This window comes from Mus caroli, unplaced genomic scaffold (assembly GCF_978045245.1).
Source record: "Mus caroli unplaced genomic scaffold, Mus_caroli_1 scaffold_10, whole genome shotgun sequence".
NCBI lineage: Eukaryota > Metazoa > Chordata > Mammalia > Rodentia > Muridae > Mus > Mus caroli.
In genome coordinates, this window is record NW_028227265.1 from 41,490,584 (window position 1) to 41,512,718 (window position 22,135).

Below are 22,135 nucleotides of genomic sequence, written 5' to 3' on the forward strand. Positions count from 1 at the left end.
ATCTAAAAAAAAAAAAATTGGGCTGTAAGCAAGCCTGTAGAACATTTTCTTAATTAGTTGTTGATGTGGGAGAAACCAGTCCACTGTGAGTAGAGTCATCCCCTAGACATGTGGTCCTGGTTTTCATAAGAAAGCAGGCTGAGCAAGGTGTGGAGAGCAAGCTAGTGAGCAGTACCCCTCAAAGACCTCTGCATCAGCTTGTGTCTCTATACTCTACCCTGTTTGTGTTCCTGTCTTAATTTCCTTCACTGATGAACTGTGCTTCAGTGATGAATTATATATCAGTGATGGTCATGGTGTTTCATCGTAATAATAGTAACCTAAATTAAGGCAAAGCCCAAGAATAGTATATCCAGATATTGAGGTAGATCGATTCCCATCTTCCTGAGGAACCACCACCTCACTGATTTCTATAGTGGCTGTACAAGTTTGCACTCTCACCACCAATGGATGAGTGTTTCCCTAGTTCCACATCCTTGCCAGGATGTGCTGTCATTTGGGTTATTTTGATCTTAGTCATTCTTATTGCAATAAGATGATATCTTAAAAGTAGTTTTGATTTGTATTTCCCTGATGGCTAAGGGTGTTGGACATTTCTTAAGTGTTTCTCAGCCAATTGATATCTCTCTATTAAGAATCCTTTGTTAAAAAATTAAAGAATCCTTTGTTTAGATTTGTACCCTATTTTTAAGTTGGGTTATTTTTTTTCTTGATATCTAGATATGATGGTTTGTATATGCTTAGCCTAGGGAGTGGCACTATTAGGAGGTGTGGCCTTGTTGGAGTGGGTGTGTCACTGTGGGCATGGAATTTAAGACCCTCATCCTAGTTGTCTGGAAGCCAGTCTTCTCCTAGCAGCTTTCAGATGAAGATGTAGATAGAACTCTTAGCTCTTCCTGCACCATGCCTGCCTGGATGCTGCTATACTCCAATGTTGATGATAATGGACTGAACCTCTGAACCTGTAAGCCAGCCCCAATTAAATGTTGTTCTTATAATAGTTGCCTTGGTTATAGTGTCTGTTAACAGCAGTAAAACTTTAAGACCCTAGTTTTTAAAGTTCTTTATATATTTTGGATAGTAGCCCTCTATTGGTCAGATATGTAGTTGGTAAAAATCTTTTCCCATATGCTGCTGCTTTGTCTGATTGGCAGTGTCCTTTGCCATGCAGAAGTTCCCCAGTTTCATGAGGTCCCATTTATTAAATGTTGAACTTAGTGCCTGTGCTAACAGTGCTTTATTCAAGAAGTCCTCTTTTGTGCTGATAAGTTCAAGACTACTTTCCACGTTCCCTTTGGTCAGGCTCAGTGCATCTGGTTTTATGTTGAGGTTTGATCCATCTGGAGTTGAGTTTGGGGCAGAGTGCTAAGTCCATTTGCACTCTTCTACATGCAGACATCCAGTTGGACCAGCACCATTTGTTGAAAATACTGTCTTTTTTCCAGTATGTATTTCTGGCTTTATAAAAAAAAAAATTAGGTGTCCATACGATTTGTGTCTGTGTCTTCAATTCTATTCCATTGATCAACGTGTCTGGTTTTGTGCCAATACTCATGCTGTTTTTATTACTATAACTCTGTAATACAGCTTAGAATCAGGGATAATGATGCTGTTATGTTTTGTAATGTAGTATTATGAGGCATAATTGCAGCAGAGGGAGAGAGATAGGTCTAGTATAAAGGATGTTAACTGGGGGTCGGGGGAACCTGGGAAAGGGGTAGAGACCGAGAAAGGGGTGGAGGTGGGGATACAGAAAGGGAGAAAGAGAGAGGGGGGAGGGAATGGCTGGAAACATATGGGAAGGGGGGGTAGGATGGAAAGAGAGTATGGACTACTGATTTTATGACTTAATTTTATATCCAGTTACTTTGCTGAAAGTGTTTATCAGCCGTAGGACTTTCCTGGTGGATTTTTTGTTGTTGTTGTTTTGTTTTGTTTTTTTTTGTTTTTTTGTTTTTTTTGTTTTTTTTTTTTTTGGTTTTTGTTTTTTGAGATAGGGTTTCTCTGTGTAGCCCTGGCTGTCCTGGAACTCACTCTGTAGACCAGGCTGGCCTCGAACTCAGAAATTCACCTGCCTCTGCCTCCCAAGTGCTGGGATTAAAGGCGTGCGCCACCACGCCCAGCTCCTGGTGGATGTTTAAAGGGTCATTTATTATACTATGATGTCATCTACAAATAAAGTTACTTCAACTTCTTTCTTTCCAACTGTATCCCCTTAGCGTCCCCCAGTCACCCTATTGCTCTAGCTAACAATACTGTATTGAATGGGTATGGAGAGAGTGGATGAGCTTGTCTTGTTCCTGATTTTAGTGAAATCGCTTTTGTGTTTCTCTCTGTTTAAGTTGATGTTGGCTATAGGCTTGCTGTAAACTGCCTTTATTATATTTAGATATGTCCCTTGTATCCCTAATCTCTCCAGGACTTTTATCATGAATGGGTGTTGGATTTTTAAAAAAGATTTATTTATTTTATGTATATGAGTACACTGTAGCTGTCTTCAGACACACCAGAAGAGGGCATCAGATCCCATTACATCCATTACAGATGGTTGTGAGCCACCATGTAGTTGCTGGGAATTGAACTCAGGACCCCTGAAAGAGCAGTCAGTGAGTGCTCCTAACTTCTGAGCCATCTCTCTAGCTCTAGATGTTAGATTTTTGACAAAGGCCTTTTCTGAGTCTAATCAGATGTGGGTTTTTTTCTTCTTCTTCAGTTTGTTTATAGAGTGGAATACATTTTGTCACTTTTTATATGATGAGTAATCCCCACATCTCTGGGATGAAGCCTACTTGATCATGGTGGATGATCTTTTTAATGTGTTCTTCGATTCAGTTTGCAAGTATTTTATTGAGAAATTTTGCATCTCTGATCATAAGAAAAATTGGTCTGTAGTTCTCTTTCTTTGTTGGTTGTGCATGTGGTTTGGTATCAGGTTAACTGTACAATGGATTGGGCAGTGCTCCTTCTGTTTCTATTTTGTGTAATAATTTGAGGAGTGTTGACATTAACTCTGCTTTGAAAGTCTGGTAGAATTCTACGTTAAAACATGTGGCTCTTGGCTTTTTGTGGTTGGGAGACTTTTGATAACTGCTTCTATTTCAGTAGGGGTTATAGGTTTAAATTGCTTATCTGATCTTGGTTTAACTTTTATAAGTAGTGTGTTTCGGATTATCGATTTCTTTGATTAGACTTTCCAGTTGGGAAGAGTACAGGTTTATCCCGTGTGTCCTTTTCATGCTCTGAATTTCTTCACTGTTGTTTTGTATGTCTCCTTTTCATTTCATACTAATTTTGTTAGTTTGAATATTTTCTCTCCACCTTTCATTTAATTCCGAGAAGAGTTTTTCAGTCTTGCTGGTGTCCTCAAAGAACCAAATCTTTATTTTATTGATTCTCTCTATTGTTTTTCTTTATTTCAATTTTATTGACTTTAGTCATGAGTTTGACTGTTTCTTAACTTCTCCTTTGGGTGTGATTTTTTCTTTTTCTTCTAGGGCAGTGGTTCTAAACCTTCCTGATGCCGAATCCCTTTAACACAGTTCCTCATGTTGTGCTGACTTCCAACTATAAAATTATTTCATTGTTACCTCATAAGTGTCATTTTGCTACTGTATGAATTATAATTTAAATATGTGATATGCAGGACATCTGATATGGGGGTCATGACCCATAGGCTGAGAACCATTGTTCTAGACATTTTGGTTGTATTATTGAGTTACTAGTATGAAATACCTCCAGTTTTTTTTTTTTTTTTTGTGTGTGTGTGTGTAGGCACTTAGTGCTATGAACGTGCCTCTTAGACCTGCCTGCATTGTGTCCCATTAGTTAGGACATTCTGTGTATTCATTTTTATTCAATTCTAGAAGGTCTTTAATTTCTTTATGAACTTCTGTTTTGACTCATTTTTCATTCAGTAGTAAGTTGTTTCATTTCCACGAGTTTGTAAACTTTCTCTTGTTTCTGTCGTTGATATCCAGCTTTAATCTGTGGTGGTCAGATAGGATCCAGGGCATCGTCTCAGTTGCCTTGTGCAGTTTTTGTGTTTGGCTGAAATGACCTGTAAATGTGTTAGGTCCATTTGTTTTATAATGTCAGTTAGTGCCAGCATTTTTCTGTCTAGTCTGTCTGGTAGTGTCATCCCTGGGCTGGAGGCTCTGGGTTTTCTAAGAAAGCAGGCAGAGCATGCTTGAAGAGCAGCACCCCTTCATGACCTCTGCATCAGCCCCTGCCTCCAGGTGCCTGCCCTGTTTGCGTTCCTGCTCTGACTTCCTTCTGAGATGGACTATGATATAGAAGTGTAAGCCAAATAAACCCTGTTTTCTTCAACTTGCTTTGGGTCACGGTGTTTTATCACAGCAATAGTAACCCTGATATATTCCTAAATATAACTTTCTCAGTCTGTATAACGTTACGTGTGTGTGTGTGTGTGTGTGTGTGTGTGTGTGTGTGTTTAGGTTGACCATTTGGTATTGGATAACCAGTTGGTGTGCTCTTTCCTGGAGAAGACTATTTCTCCTGCTCTCAGCATTCCTTAGGCTGTGTGGGCTTTCCTCTGTCTCTTGCTGCCCGTGTTCAGCTCATGTTTAGTCAGTTGTGTTAATGAAGTTTTATGGGTGTATCTTCTGGCACGACTAGGAGACAGTTTCACGGCAAACTCCCTGAGCCTTGGCTGTGGGAGTTGTTTGTAGATGTATCCACTGGGACTAAGCTCCCTAGTTCTGCGTTTTGATTGGGTGTGGGTTTTTTTTGTTGTTGTTGTTGTTTTGTTTTTGTTTTTTGTTTTTGTAATGATCTCTGTCTGTTGCAAAGAGAAATTCCCCTGATGAGGGGTGAGGACTATATTTATCTGTGGGTAGAAGGATAAATATTTAGGATAGTTAGGGACTATGCTTTTTAGTAATGTGGTAGTTGTGGGTTCTTCTTCAAGATCCATGACTTTGCTAGCACTGGATAGTTGGCTAGGTTTCCAGTACCAGGCATAATTTCCCTTCTGTTGAGCAGGTCTTAAGTCCAATTAGCTGCAGGTTACCGCCAAAGTATGTGGGCCACTACTGCATATTAGGTGTGTCATGCCATGCTGGTGGCTGTGTGTTCTATGGGTATCAGAGCTGGGCAGAAACTTTGGTTGCTTCCCTCTTTTGATTGGGAGCTTACATGGCACCGTTGGTACCATGAAAAGCTCTAGTCCTCAGGGAGGCAGCATTCAGGTTGATTCCAGCACAGGGGACTCTAGTCCCTATATCTGGGGTGCATAGTGCTTTCTTCAGTAGTGACTTAGTAGTCCAGCTCTGGGGGCAGCCAAAGACAATAGCAATAGGCTGTACGCTTTGGGAGTCTCTTTACAACCCTGACCAAAAAGAGGACTCAAAAGGGCTTCTTATGCTTGATATTGGCTCTTGGAGGGAGCATTGTCAGACTAGATAAGAAAATTTCATTTAAACTATGTATGTATTTTTAGATACAGACTTAAGTGTATTATATTTATTATTATTTTCCCCCCCCCCATTTTAAAACATTTTAAGACAGGGTTTCTCTGTAGTTCTGGTTGTCCTGGAACTCTCTTTGTAGACCAGGCTGACCTTGAATTTAGAGATCTGCCTGCCTCTGCCTCTGCCTCCCAAGTGCTGGGATTAAAGGCGCGCGCCACCATCACCTGGCTAATTTGTCCTTTCTTTATGTTAGAGGTTTGTTGCTAACTGAGCTAGGACTGCTTGACTCTTTCCTGTTTCCTTACTTGTTTATGTTTTAGTCAGATCTCCCAGATCTTCCTGCCTAGATATGGCTTTGTGCCTCTTCCTAGTGTCGTAGCCTCCTTCAAGCCATTTTTCAGTGGTGGATTAGTGATCATAAATAAATGCACGCTTGTTGTATATTTATTTCTCTTGTTTTAAATGATGTGTTTGTTGACATAGTCTTGGTTGGCAGTTACTTTGTTTCAATTTGTACTTGGAATACGTTTCCAGGCACTTCTTTCTCTTAGGGTTTCTGCTGAAAAGTCTGTTGGTAAGGTTCTACGTTTTCCTTTAGAAGGAGCCTGGCATTTCTCTCTTTTAGATTTCAGTATTTTCTCATTCTGTACTCTTAGTGTTCTAGAGACTGCCATGGGGAAGATATTTTCAGTAACGGCTATTTGGATACTGTCTCTGTTACTTGGATGTCCATTTATTTCTGTGGAGTTGAGACATTTTTTTTTTGTTACAATTTTATTGTGTTGCTTTGTTTTCCTCCTGTCCCTCTGATTTTTATCTGAGACAGGGTTTCTCTGTGTATCCCTGGCTGTCCTGGAACTCACTCTGTAGACTAGATTGACCTCAAACTCATTAATCCTCCTGCCTCTGCCTCCTGAGTGCTGGGATGAAAGGTGTGAGTCTCAATGCCTGGTCCCATCTGGCTTTTTGGGCCCTACACTATTTCCTGACTGCTCTGGAGCTCATTACGTAGCCCAGGTTAGTCTTGAACTCACAATAGTCCTCTTCTTCCCTCTGCCTGCCAGTGCTGAGATTATAACATGAGCCCTCATGTCTGATTTCTGTTGATTTCCTATGCCTTCAGTCTGTAGCTTGATTCTCCTTTCTGCACCACAGGTTCTGGTCCATGGGCTTAGTCTTGATCATGTCCTAGAGGTCTTGAATGTTGTGGTCATATTGTTCTGTCCACTTTTTTTCTATCTCTATACTCCTTCACCTTCACCTCCTGAGGCTTCTTTGATATACCAGGTCTTTGTTTGTTTGTTTGTTTGTTTGTAGACAGGATTGTAGCCCTAGCTGTCCTGGAATTCATTCTGCAGACCAGGCTGGCCTCAAACTCCCAGGTATCTGCCTGCCTCTGCCTCCCAAGTACTGGGATTAAAGGAGTGGGCTACCACCGCCTGCCTTGGTGATAATACCTTTTATTATTTGATTTTGGAGGTTTTCATTTCTAAGATTTCTGGCTTTTGTGTCCCCCAGAATCAGTCTATCAGTGAATCAACTAATCAACATTCCTCCAGCCCCCCACCCCCACCTTCTAACCTTCTTTCTCTGACTGAAGTTTTTGTCTAAGTTGATGAATTTCTTACCCAGGTCTTGAGTCACTTACTTGCTTCATCTGTTTCATTAATCTTTGACATTGTTCTAGTTTTCTTCTTGCTGCTGTGATAAAACTCTTTAGCAGAGTTTAGATTTACTTACATGTGACTGCCTGTCATTGAATGAAGTCAGGGCAGGAACTCAGGTAGAAACGCAACAAAACAAAAACCATGGGAGAGGTTAAGAGCACTGACTGCTCTTCCAAACGTCCTCAGTTCAAATCCCAGCAACCACATGGTGGCTTACAACCATGTGTAATGAGATCTGATGCTCTCTTCTGGTGTGTCTGAAAACAGCTACAGTGTACTTACATATAATAAATAAATAAATAAATAAATAAATAAATAAATAAATAAATTTAAAACAACAACAACAACCATGCAGGAATGCTGCTTATTTGCTTCTGACAGTTAATGCTTAGTCAAGCTTTCTTATATAGCCTAGGATACCTGCTTGTACCATCTACAGTGGGCTGGGCCCTCCTCCTCTATTAATAAGCTAAGACAAATACATGCCCACAGACCAATTTAGTCTAGGGAATTCAATTGACCTGTTTATAGGCAATTCCACCAGGCTTCTCCCAGGGATCTAGCAACAGCTTACATCATCATTTGCTGCTGCCAGGTGCTTCCAATGTGGGCTGCAGATAAAAGGACTGCTCCACTACTCCAGCTCTCTCTCTCTCTCTCTCTCTCTCTCTCTCTCTCTCTCTCTCTCTCTCTCTCTCTCTCTCTCTCTCTCTGTGTTTCCATGGTTTTCCAGCTGGTCTTTCCTTCTTTCTGTCCTTCCCTGTACCACATCCTCTTCTCTGCTCATGGCTCTGCTCCCATCAGTCTGCCTCCCAGTCTTCATGCCCACTCATCTTCCTCGACTCCATTTCCAGGTCCTCACTCCCTTCTTCCAAATAACCTCTCTTATACCAGATCTGTTGCATGGATTGATTTTTTTTAAGGGGGACATCTTGGCATGGGCCCACCAGACACCCCCTTGTCACATTATATTTCATAGCAACCTCTCCTTCTCAAATGACTTTAGGGTGTGTTAGACTGACAGATAATGTTAGCTAGGACAAAGATCGTTGAACATTTCTGTAAATATACTTTATTTAATTTAAAATATGTGTATATGTATCTGTGTGCATATGTGTGGCTTCAGGTGCCCTCAGAGTCAATCATGGCCAGGTGGTGGTGGCATGTGTTTTTTTAAACACTTGGGAGGCAGAGGTGGTCAGATCTTTGAATTCCAGGACAGCCAGGGCTACACAGAGAAAACCTGTCTTAAGAAAACTATAAGCAAACGAATGAATGAATGAATGAACGAACAAATAAATAAAGTTGTGAGCTGCCTAAGGTGAGTGTTGGGAACTGAACTCTGATCCCCTGCAAGAGCAATGCATGCTCTTAAGCACTGAGCCATGTCTCTGACCCCATGGAGTTGTCTATAAAGTCTTTCCCCCACTTTATTCTTATGTAGTGTGTATGGGTGTTTTGCCTGCTTCTATTCTGTGTACCATGTGTTTGCAGTGCCCATAGAGGCTAGAGGAGAGCACCTGATTTCCTGGAACTGTAGCTACAGATGACTAGGAACTGTCATGTGGGTGCAGAATTTGAACCTGCTTTCTGCAAGGGCATCCACTGCTCTTAACTGCTAAACCATCACTTCAGGGTCCCTCTTTATAAAATAATGAATTTTGGTTTGTGTGTGTGCACATGTGGCTGTTCCTGTGTGTGTGTGTGTGTGTGTGTGTGTGTGTGTGTGTGTATGTGTCTGTGCATCACCTGTGTGCAGGAGGCCAAGGATGTCAGAAGAAGCATCATATCTCCTGGGACTGGAGTCCTTGGTAGTTATACGTTGCTATGGGGATGCTAGGAACTGAACCATCTCTCTAGCCCCAAGACTCTTTTACACGCCCCCACAAAATGCACACATATCCACACACTGCACACTGGTTGTGTTTGTTTGGAGAACTTTTAACAGTCCATAACTTGCTTGTATATTCTTCCATTGAAGAGCATTTCACTGCTTCCTCTTAGTTCTTATGCATGGTCATCACAGACATGTTTGTGCAAGTATCTCTTCAAGATTCTGCTTTGACAGTCTTATTTATAATAGCTAGAAGCTGGAAAGAACCCAGATGCCCCTCAACAGAAAAACAGATACAGAAAATGTGGTACATTTACGCAATGGAGTACTACTCAGCTATTAAAAACAATGAATTTATGAAATTCTTAGGCATATGGATAGATCTGGAGGATATCATTCTGAGTGAGGTAACCTAATCACAAAAGAACTTACATGATATGCACTCACTGATAAGTGGATATTAGCCCAGAAATTTAGAATACCCAAGATACAGTGTGCAAAACACAAGAAGAAGGAAGACCAAAGTGTGGATACTTCATTCCTTCTTAGAATGGGGAACAAAATACCCATGGAAGGAGTTACAGAGACAAAGTTCAGAGCTGAGACGGAAGGAAGGACCATCCAAAGACTGCACCACCTGGGGATCCAACCCATAAACAACCACCAAACCCAGACACTATTGCATATGCCAGCAAGAATTTCCTGACAGGACCCTGATATAGCTGTCTCCTGTGAGGCTATGCCAGTGCCTGGCAAATACAGAAGTGGATGCTCACAGTCATCTATTGGATGGAACACAGGGCCCCCAATGAAGGAGCTAGAGAAAGTATCCAAGGAGCTAAAGGGGTCTGCAATCCTATAGGAGGAACAACAATATGAACTAACCAGTACCCCCGCCCCCCCCCCCCGAGCTTGTGTTTCTAGCTGCATATGTAGCAGAAGATGGCCTAGTCGGCCATCACTGAGAGGAGAGGCCCAGTGATGGTCTTGTGATGATTATATACTCCAGTATAGGGGAATGTCAGGGCCAGGAAGTGGGAGTGAGTGAGTTGGGGAGCAGGGCGGGTGGAGGGCATAGGGGGCTTTGGGGATAGCATTTGAAATGTAAATGAAGAAAGTATCTAAAAAAAAAAAAAAAAAAAAAAAAAAAAGATCCTGCTTTGAGTACCTTCCTTTGGCTATATATCCAGAAGTGAGATTGCTAGATTATACAGCAGTTCTACTTAATTAATTTAAAAGCAAGATCTTGCAGGACTGGAGACATGTGTAAGAACATTTCACGATCTTGAAGAGGACCTGAATTTGGTTCCCAGCACCCATGTTGGGTAGCTCACATCGGCCTGTAACTCCAGCTCTAGGGAATCTGACACCCTCTTCTGGCCTCTGCAGGCTGCAGGCCCAGGTGCCCACACTCATAAAGACACACGGGCATGCACATAAGTAAAACCGAAAACATCCTCTACAAAAGAAGCAACTTCTGACCTTGTCACCCAGACTGGCCTCAAACTTGTGTCACGTGTGATGCTTTGGTCTCAGTGTCCTGGGTGCTAAGATTGTAGGCCTCTGCCACAGTGTGTGGCACTTTTGTATTTAAAAAATGACTGAGAATGGGGTACTGGAGAGATGGCTCAGTGGTTAAGAGCACTGACTACTCTTCCAGAGGAGCTGGGTTCAATTCCCAGCACCCACATGGCAGCCCACAACTGCCTGTAACTACAGTTCCAGGTCTTCTGGCATCCTCACATTGGCATACAATTATTTTTAAAAAAAGGATTAAAAAAATAAAATAACAGAGGACAAGCCTAACATAAAAGGCAACACACACACACACACACACACACACACACACACACACCCCTTGCACTTTAGCAGTGTTCTGGTGAGCTACTGTGATTCCTGTCGCTGGGATACACACCTTAACCAAAAGCAACTTGGAGAGGCAAGCGTTCATTTGGCTTACAGGTTACAATCCATCATCAGGGAAAGCCAAGACAGGAACCTGGAGGCAGGAACTAAAGCAGGGACCACGAAGGAGTGCTGTTTATTGATTTGTTCAGCAGGCTTCCTTATATAATCCAAAACCACATGCCCAGGAGAAACACTACCTTCAGTGAACTGGGCTCTTCCACATCAATCATTAATTAAGAAAATGCCCCCACAGACGTATCTACAGGCTAATTTGATAGAGGCATTTTCTCAGTCTTTCTCTGTGCCCCCTGGCCCCACTATGTAACCTTGGCTAGCCTGGAACTCACTTTGTAGACCAGGCTGGTCTTGAATTCAGAGTGTTCTTTTTGCCTCTGCCTCTAGGATTAAAACCATGTGCCACTACTGGCCATCTAGGAAATTATAATGCAACAAATACAAAATCCTTCAGTCTGTTGTCAACAAGAGGATCAATTCCTCTTCTGAGTCTCTTCAAAGAAGCTAAAACATAGGCAGTGGCAGAACAGCAGAAACCTTCTTACTTGTAACTTATTTTGGTTATTGATAACATGTCACCATATTGACATTTGCATTGAAGAATGGGCTCCTGTACATTAGCACGGCAAGTTTCTGCGTTACAACAATCAAAATGTAGTCTCCACCTCCAGCAAACGTGAGTTGTGTCTAAGTTCTAGGAAGCCTGTTGTTTCAAAAGTATCAATGGTTTGTAATAAAGGGAGCATTGGGTAGAGGGTCAGAAAACTGGAGTTGTGTTCCTGGCCGTTTATCGTGTGACCCTAAGGGTCTTATGGTTTCCTGAGCCAGTGAACACATTTTCTTTCTTCTCTTTGTGTTAGTTCCTTACCTGTCCCCGCAGACGTGGCCATAGCAAATTGGATGGTGGATGTGAAGAGATTGTGTTTTTCTCCCCAAATATTGCATAGGCCTGGGAGGTAGATAGAATATTCTGAGTTCATATGAAACATCAGTTTCTGGTTGTGTTAATCAAGTGCTCTTCCAATATCAATTTCAGTTCTTTGGTTACTGATTAACAGGAGTGAAAGAAGGGTCCCCTAAGAAGCAGATTTTGGTTGTTTGTTGAAGCATGTCAAAACTGACAGGTTTGTCCTTTGTCCCAAGAATCAGGCTGTGTGGGCTGGATCTATATGCATTTTTTATAGGTGTCTGTTTTGAGAACGTACATGTACACACATATTTGTTTTTTATGGTTTTAATGCTATACCTCCTGGTTCCACTGATACTACTGCTATCACCCCCACACATACTTTGCTTCTGGACTGCTCAGTGAACAATCTTGGTGTAGGGAGTGCTTTGTTAAAGTTGCTCTTATAGAGAGTCTAGTGTTGGAAAGATTTGCTTGGAAGGAGTTTAATCTGGAATGCCAGAGCATTATCTCAGTAGAATTGCAACAAGAAGCATCCAGGTTGAGAGGTAAGCAATAGAGTACAGATAAGGGGAATGGCAGGACAGGTCAGCATAGTGTCATAGAGCCATAGCAAGCCTATTGGCTCATGGCATTGATAAACAATGCCCCCCCCCAACTGACAATGTAGAACAATGACCAATGGAACTGAGGTCATACCGAAGGATTGTAGGGAGTTGGAACAATTGGTATCATCTATGGACAGCTCCTAGAGTTAAGCAAGACCTTTTGTAAAGGAGAGTGGCCTGTCATTCATTAACACACAGGCTCCACATTCCACAACTGCTTTCCCACAATTCTAACATAGGTACACTTTATTATTTTTCAGAAGCAAATGCCAATTAGATATGAAAATGTCATGTCTCCAAGTAGCAGTGTAGTTCCTGTCTTGTTCCACCAACCACTGAGAAGCCAGAGTTGCAGGGCTGTAGAACAGCTAAGGCATTTGTTTCTTTGTCCCAGAAGGCTGTGTAGAATTTCCCAGGTCTGAGACTTATGTTTGTAATACTTGTGGTTAAAGAAAAATTTACAGGGCCAGAGATGTTGAGGACAAATCCCTGCTGTGTATTTCTCAAAGACTTTTCCATGTTGGGAACTGGGATTTTCTCCGTCAGCGTAATCTGAGTGTAGTAGCCGATGTGTGCCTATGCACTTTTATTTATGACTGGTAGTTAGCAACAGAGACTCCTGAAAGTGGCGCCGTAAATCAGACTTGAGGCATCAAATTGCCTGGTTTGAAGACTGAGGTCTTTAGACCCCCTACAGTCTGATCTACCTGTGAGTAGGCAATGCTAACAAAGTGTAAGGCCCTGCAAGGGACAGCAGAACTGCATGCTCTCCCAGCTGCATGCTCTCCCAGCTCTGGATTTGATTTCTGAGTCTTTAAATCACCACTTTCCCCCAGTTACCATTTATTTCAGTGTTTTTGTTTGTTTGTTTTTGTTTTTTTGAAAAGGCTTTAAGTTCCACAAAACATCTCTTGTGTATGAAATCTTATGGGGATAGTCTTGTCGCTTGGGTTGCTTTTGTTTTGAAGGGTAGACTTTGGAGGAAATGCTGGCATGTTTTGAGGCTAGCGGGGCCACCACTGTGGGCATTTTCTCTTCCTTGAGGAATGAAGTCTTTCCAAGTGTCCTGTTAATATTTACCTACTGCTTTGTGAATACTGGACACTGGGTGGCAAAAAAAAATGCATCTGGAAGTACACACTTAGTAGATTCTAGATGCTCAGATCTGTAGGAAATGAAATTGGATTCCCGGCTCATTTAAGTATCACTAAAACACACACTGAAAGGTTGCCCAGCAGCCGTCATGGACAGAAAGTCCCTGATACTTTTTTGCTGAGAAAATATTTTAAAATAATGAGTAAAACGTAGAACTGTCATCTAGGTATAGTTTATGTCACTCTAATTACCTTCACACTTGGGAAGCTAAGGCAGGAAGATTGAGTTTAAAATCAGTCTGGGCATGCTCTCTCTCTCTCCTCTCTCTGTCCATAGATAGACAGACAGACAGATAGATAGATAGATAGATAGATAGATAGATAGATAGATAGATAGACACATGTAGTTAGTGGCCATAGATACAAATAGATACATATAGTTACATAGATACATTAGTTAGTGGCCAGTGTACATCTATTATAAATATACTATATATAGTGGCCACTCTGGTATACAGTTTGAGACTCTTTAGGGCAGGGAAGAAAAGAGAGGTATAATTTGTCAGTTGTTTTACACTGTATATTTGACAGGAGTTGGTGGGACAGGTGGAGAAGTGGCCCACATTTTCCCACTTACACATAGCTTGGAAGGAATTCCCTGCCACTTCGTGTAGGTTTCTGGTGATTGGCCAGGGCTAATAAGCTCTGACATGGCCTGAAAGAGCTCACTTGTTTCTCCTTTGCACTCCCTAGATTTCTCCCAGTGAGGACTGCCAGCATATTCTTCTGTTTGTCCAGACAAATCTATAAAATAATGGCAGAATGCAGTAAAATGTCCAAGTTTGTTACCTAAATAACCATATACAGAGAAGGCTATTGAGGGAGCTGAGACTCAGGACCAAGACCAGTTCCCAGCTTTTGCTTCAGAGCAGCTTGAAGTGTTAGGCTGGTGGGAGATCGAAGATGTCTGCTTGTTCTAACTAACAGGTTACTTCACACACACACACACACACACACACACACACACACACACACACACACCACCTGGGGACTTGCTTTGTTTATTTACAGCATGAGAAAGGAGGGGATCTCTTCTTGAAGGTCTTAGTCACTCATGTAACGAGAACATTCATGTGGCAGTGGGTTACTGTATACCTGCAAGGTGACAAGGGTGTGGCCCAGATGTTGAGGAACATCAGTGAACAGATAAAACTCCTGTCAGGGAGCTTTTCTTCCCACCAGGAAAGAGATGACACACAGGACATGAGTATGTAACATGTGGCCAGTATTCCTGAAGACTATTAAGATCATTGCTATAGCCAAGCACCTCTGGATACCTAATGGCTTTGTGCTATATATCCTGAATATAATCTTGGAACAGAAAGATTTTAAGTTAAAGACAAACAAAGACCCAGAAAAATCTAGGTGAAACCATGCCTTCAGGTGATGGAATGATAGCGGTGTGTCAGATGTTGAAGGAAACTTGTCAGAACAAGGAGCTTAGGTGACTGGGAAGATAAAAGGTCCTCCTTGGCCAGTCACATTTGGGTCGCACCCAAAGGAAGAAGTGTGACATTCTATATCCAGGAGATGTATAGTTAAGACACACAGGACAAGGAAAGACCCCTCAGGAAAGAGCAACTTGAGATAGTTTGGAAAGGAAGGAGGCCAACGTAGATTGATATGGATGCCTGCAAGTCCTGGTGAGGACTGTGCCTGACTCTGGGCAGATCCTGGCAAAAAGGTGGATCAGGTAACTTCTGTGTCCCACAGAGCTATTCTACCACTGGCTGCTCAACGATCTTATGAATATTCCCACTAGAGGGCATTGCAAAGCCTAAACGTGGGCTGAGAAATTTGAGCCAACTCCCACCAACCTATTTTCCTACAGTTATATAAAGAAGAGCCAGCACTCTTCAGTGAGAGTGTTTCCTTTTCCTTTTCCTTTTTTTTTTTTTGAAAATTTGCATGTTTTACTTGCACGAGTGTTAATGCACTACGTGTGTGCCTAGTGCCCACGGAAGCCTGAGGAGGGCATTGGATCCCCTGAGGACTGGAGTTACAGACATTCGTAAGCAACTCTCTGGGTGCTGGGAATTGAATCTGGGCCCTCTGGAAGAGCAACAAGTGCTCTCCCTTAATTGCTGAGCCATCTTGCTAGCTCTGTCACACACCGAAGTGTTTAGAGTGCCGAGAACATTCTCTGTGACACAGCGATGGACTCCATATAAGACATGGTGGATAAGAAAGTGTATTGCTTTCCTACAGGACCTGAATTCAGCTCTTGGCACCCACATCAGGTGGCTGACCTGTAACTCCAGTACCAGGGGGAATTCAACTCTCTTTTCTGGCCTCCGTGGGCAACTGTGCTCATGTGCACATACCTGTACGTACCCACACACACACATACAACTAAAAATAAGCTAAACATAAAAAAAAAAAAAACATCCTGTGTCTAGTCATTCACATTCTATTGCTATAACTGTGAATTTAAGACACAGTTTTTGTTAACTTGACATAAATTTAAGTCATTTAGGAAGAGGGAACCTCAACTGAGAAAAGGGGCCCACCAGATTGGCTCTATGGGAGAGTTTTCTTGACTAATGATTTATGTGGGAGAGGACCATCCCTGGACTGGTGGTTCTGGGGTATATAAGAAAACAGGCTGAGCAAGTCAGGAGTGAGCAAACCCCAAAGCAGCTAAACAGTGATTTGCTTTGCTTAGTTCCTGCCTCAGGTTTCTCCCTTGACTTCCATTCATGATGGACCATGAGCTGAACTTAAATCCTTTCTTCCCCAAGTTGCTTTTGGTAATGGTGTTTTATCACAGCAGTAAAGACCCTATGGCAATACTGAAATTCCTGAGGCAGGCTAACAGAAGGAAGAAGTTGGTTATTGGGAGATGCACGGGCATAGCTCTATTACTGCCTTAGTGCCCCCAAGGACCTCATGGTAGATAGTTATGATGAGAGTGTATGCTGAAAGGAGAGAGACCACATCACCAGCGACAGGAAACCGGAGTGTGACTCAGTGGGCTGGCTTACTCTCAGCACCAGTTGTGATGTTTAGATTTAATTTAATCTTGATACAATCTAGAATCCCTTGGGGGGAAAGGGCCTCTGACAATGACTGATGGATTATTTTGATTGTGTTCATTGATATGAAAGGACCTGCCCACTGTGGGCAGCACCATTCTCTGGGCCTTGGGTCCTAAACTGAATGAAAAGGAAAAAGCTAGCTGAGCAAGCATTCATTTATTGCTCTCTGCCCTTGATTGTTGTTGCAGTATGATTAAGGGTTTCAAATACCTGCTGCCTTGAGTTTACTAAAATGATGGACTATATATTACCCGAAACACATACTCCCTCTCTCTCTCTCTCTCCCTCTCTCTCTCTCTCTCTCTCTCTCTCTCTCTCTCCCTCTTGCCCCCTCCTCTTTCCCTCCATCCTTCTTTCTTCCCCTCTCTTCTTCCCTCCCTCTCTCCCATCTTCCCCTCTCCCATCTCCCCCTCTCCCTCTCTGTTTTTCTAGACAGGGTTTCTATGTGCAGCCCTGGCTATCCTGGAACTTGCTCTGTAGACCAGACTGGCCTCAAACTTACAGAGATCACCTGCCTCTGCCTGTCAAGTGTTGGGATTAAAGGTGTGAGGCACCCTGCCCAGCAATGTTCTCTCTCTTAAATTGCTTCAGTGGTGGGTATTTTATCATAGCAGCAGGAAACAAAACTAAGACACTAACTCGCTCAAGAATTTAGAAATGCTCGCTAAGAGCGACCTTACTCTTCTTCTTCCAAGCACAGCTGCACCAGTGACCCAGTGACTTCTTTAACAAGGCCCCACTTTTAGGCACTACTACACTAGGGCACACGAGCTCTTGGGGGATATACTCAGATCATAAGCAAACTGCCCCCCTGCTCATCTGCTTCCCTCAAATCCCTGGCAACCACTGCCTCTTAGCTGTGCTCTAAAACATAGGGCTGGAGCAGGGATAGGTAAAGAACTGAAGGCACCTTTGCTTTTCTTGTCTCTTCGACAAAGCCAAGTTACTTTGTTTCTACAGGCTTGGTTAAAATTTCTCCAGAGGAATGTTAAAAATTCAAACTGTTTCTAGTGAAATTTAAAATTATGATGGAATTTCTAAGAGTGGATCCTTAAAAATCTTTTTAATTTTAAAATTCATCCCCAGAGATTCCTACTCTGAGAATTGAATAGATCAGCTGTCTTAGAAGTTAAGGTAATTGAGATGCAACAGTAAAAAGTTAAAAATAATCGCCGTGGCCTTCCTGGAGGCCTTGGGAATGTGTGCGCATTTAACCTGAAAGTGCTTCGTTGATTGTCTTCAAGGGAGCTCTCTCCACCCAGTGACATCAGACTCTGTAACCTCTGACCAGCACAAAGCCTGAAAAATGCTGAAACCCATTACTGATGTTAAAGGAGCAAGAAATAAACTAGAAAGAGGCTGGGACAGGGTCTCTGGGTAGCCTTGGCTGTCCCAGAATTAGCTCTGTAGACCAGACTGGCCTCAAACTCAGAGATCTGTCTGCTTCTGCCTCTCGAGTTCTGGGATTAAAGATGAATATCATTACCCAGTGAAGCTGAGGTTGTCACCAGTATTATTTTAGCTCCATAACTAATGTTATAGAGTATAATACTGAAGTAGAATATTCAGCTAATGTTGAAGTATAATAATAAGCTACACATTAAAATGTATAACTTGATTCTGGCCAGTGGATGTCAGACTATCTTTATAATCACAATAATGAACACATTGGCGCATCCGCAAGCTTTCTTGGGTCTCTGTAATTCAGCCTGCTTTTTTAAAAATCCTGTCTGTAGCAACAATTAATATGTCCTTTTTATTACTTTAGTTTTGAATCTCGTATAGTTATATATAATTTTATAAAAAGCATATAAAGCAAATTTTGCAGAAAATACTTGTAGGGTTACTCATTTAGTCTTTCAGTGTCAATATTCTGCTATCTATCTACAGTGCTGGACCAGTGAACCCTTTCCCTTTTGTTATTATTTACTTGCAGTGCTGGGGTCACACCCGAAGCCTTGCACACAGGCAAGTGCTCTGCCACTCAGCTCCCTCCGGCCTAGGCCATTTCCCTGGTTCATATGTTGAAATTCTCTCTTTTTCATGTAGTATTTTTATTGATCCTCTGGGACTCACATCATGCACTCTACCACACTCACTTCCCAGTCTTCCCATGTTCATCCCTCACCCTTGTGACCTCCTCCACACACACACACACACACACACACACACACACACACACAAATAGGAAAAAAGAATCCAATTTGTGTTCTCTATATACTCACCAGAGCACTGTCAAACTCTCAGTGGCCTGCACCTTAAATAGAACTGAGTCCTTCCCATCCTGCACCCCTGGAAGCTATCACTTGAGGAGAGCGACAGTTCAGCATCCCCACCACACTTTTTAAGAGTTCTCATCAGTGGCTTCCTGTCTAACCTGTTACCTTTTTTTTTTGTGGGGGTGGGGGTTGGGAGTAGAGGTTGTCAGAGAAGTCTTCCATGTCTCTCCCTCCCACCTGTGCATCTGCAGTCGTCCATACCACAGCAAAAGTGGCCTCCTTGCTCTTCACAGTCTGAGGAAGCACAGACTGTGGGTCTCCATTTGGTTTCTAGCAGCAGAGGCCACAGACATCACCACAGACCCCTGGCTGTGGTGGTAACATGGACCTAGACAAAGCCATCACATTGCAGCATGGGCCTGGATATCACCATGGCGTCAGGTGGCAGCACAGGCCACCCACATCAGTATGGCCCTCGGCAGCTGCATTGCCATGACGTTCAGTGGTAACACGGGCCTTGGTCACCAACGAGGTCTCAGGCCACAGCACAGACCAGGGACTGCTCCATCAGCAGCAGCACGGACCCAGACATCATTGTGGCATCAGGTGGCAGCCCTGGTCACTCACATCAATATGACCCCTAGTAGTAGCAGGTTCAACAGACATCAACATGGTTTCAGGCTGTATCACAGACTCCAGACATCTGCATGACTCTTGGTCTGTCTGCTATGGTGTTAGTGTGTGTTCTCAAGTGTTAAAAGCTTGATTCCTAACAGTGGTGTTGGAAGGGAGCCCCTGAGAGACTATAACTAGTGGGAGGATACCGCCTCCAGAAGAGCTCTGAGCTGGAGAGGCTCTGGCTTGACTGACATTTGGTATAAGCCTGTGTTAGAACCCCAAGTCTCTCTGGGTTCCTGTTTGGCCCTGTGATCCCTCGCTCCTATTTCTTACTACAGAGGCCCTATAGTGAACTAGCAGCTTGGATTTTAAGCCTTTATAACTATGAAGGAAATACTCTTTTTCTTTATGAAGTTACACAGCCTCAGCCATTTCATTATAGTAAGAAAACACACGTTTTTATTATGTAAGTAACTAGGAGTGGATTGTTTATATGATAAGTTTATGTTTTGTTTACTTGTATGTAGGGAGGTGTAGGATATGTGTGTGTGTGTGTGTGTGTGTGTGTGTGTGTGTGTATACACATGTACAGAGACCAGATGTCACTCTCTACCTTATTTTTTGAGACAGGTTGTCTTATTTAACATGGAACTTGCCACGGCAGCTGGATTGGATGGCTAGCATAGCCTAGGGATCCTACTGGGTCTGCTCCCTCAGCACTGAAGTAACAGGTACACATTGCCCTCATCAGCTCGTTGTTTTTTTAAATAAAGATTTATTTTAAATGGAAATATATGTATGTGTGTGGAAGTATGTGAATCTATGGATTCGGGTACTCATGGAATCCCCATGAGGGTGTTGGGTCCTTGGGTTTTGTAGGTCACCTGAGGTGGGTCCTAGTAACCCAAATGGGTCTTGTTCTACAAGAGCAATATGTACTCTTTTTTTTTTAAAGATTTATTTATTTCATATATGAGATCTTAGTGTAGTGTTATCACTGGTTATACTGCATTGCTAGGCCAGGGTGACCATGCAATGTTTAATAATATCCAGGACATGGTTTGATCATGTGCTATTTGCACTGCAGTGGGCATATAGCATGTATGTGTAGGTACTCCCATCGAGGGAGTTCCTGCCAAGTGTATTCCACTAGGCAACCTGTTCAGGGAAGTCTCTGGTCTGGTTAGTAGCTACTCAGTCTGTTTTTCAGGAATACACCCTTTCTTCATTAGATCTGAATTCAGGCTTCTGGGATCATGGCTTGTGAACATCGCCTGAGTTTCTCAGCAGCATTTGACCACAGGTGGCAATGATGCGTCTTCTTGGCTTGCAGAATCCTTTGTCCAGCTCCGTAGTGTGCTAAGAGTGTGGAACTTTCCCTCCAATGCAGAAGTGGGGAGCTATTTTTTGATAGTTGTGCCTGTCTGCTCAATTGATGTCAGTGGAGTTTGAAAGGTACCCTCAGAGCATGGGAAGGTAGACTGAAGCTGGAGCTACAGGAAAGTGGGGAGGGTGGGTATTGGTAGGCAAAGGATTTGTTTTGCCAGGTGGAGATGTCTTAAGGCTTTTCCTGCTCTGCCCTGTTGTAGGTTGTCCTGATGTCCTTCGTATTCTGATGTTAATTCTGCTCCCTCAAAAGAGCTTGCCCCCACTTCCCCGAAAGGAGCAGTCTATCACATCCATCACTGTTCATCCATCATCACGGCTCGGCTCTCACGTACTCAGGTGATCTCATGGGAGTCTTCTCCCCATTTAAACCAGTCAATAAAGGTGGTGGAGGGGAAAGGTGGAACTAGAGGTTTTACAGATGGAAGGAGAGGGAAGAGGAGGAGAGGGGAAGAAGAAAGGACTGAAGAAGAGGAGAAGGAAGCCATGATGGACTGGAACCACATGCCCAGGTATAGCTGGGGAATAAGTTAGTATAGTTTTAGATGTGTCCAATCTGGGCATATAGCTTACAATTATAACAACTGGGTTGTGTGTGTTTTTTATATGGGTTTAATGGGGTTGGCAATTCTAGCAACACTGCCTGACCGCTGGGTTTCCAATTCCCTGCAGCGTTGCTCCTTAGAGCCGGCTGGCTTTCTTGGCATCATTTGGTTTAGTTGCTAGGAAGCCGAATAAGGCAAATGCAACTTCCTTTTGACTTGCTCACATTGAACCATCTGCTTATTCCTTTTCGTGGCCTTCAAACTTGGCTGGGAGCATTGAGAAAAGGATCTAGCGGAGCATCTGCGCTCATCCTTTTTGGAAATGGAAGGCTTTCTGTTACCTCTTTAACCCTCTCAGTCCAAGTGTGTAACATCTTGTCACTGCCCTCGTTTCTGTCAGCTAGCAACTTGCGGCAGGCATTTTCTCTAAGGTTTGGCTTTTCTTTTTGTCTTAGACTCAATCTATTTGAACCACACATCTCTTAAATGAGGCAGATGGGGGCTGTGTGTGTCAAAGTGTATTTGGAGTGTGAATGTGATAGCTTTAGTGGAGGCTGGTTTACCCTGGAGTTGATGCACATAAACCAGGAGCTTCGAGAAGTGGCTGTCAGGGATGGTCCAAGTAGCAGCGAATCCTTGGGAATCTGATGGTGTTTGTGGAACATCCATCAAAAAGAAGTTTAAAACAGGGCCAGTGGTTCTTGTTTTTATAATTGATAGTTGCAGAATCCTCTAGCATTGTGTGTTGACTTGTATATTTGAACACTTGGGCAGTTCAGACTTGAGCAGAACCCTCTTCTGTGGGTG

The 22,135-nt window shown here is 42.8% G+C and overlaps 1 pseudogene; it reads left to right on the top strand.

Annotated features, from left to right (window-relative positions):
• The window catches only part of LOC110300738 (uncharacterized), a 63,826-nt pseudogene that overhangs the window by 24,140 nt on the left and 17,551 nt on the right, over positions 1 to 22,135 (top strand).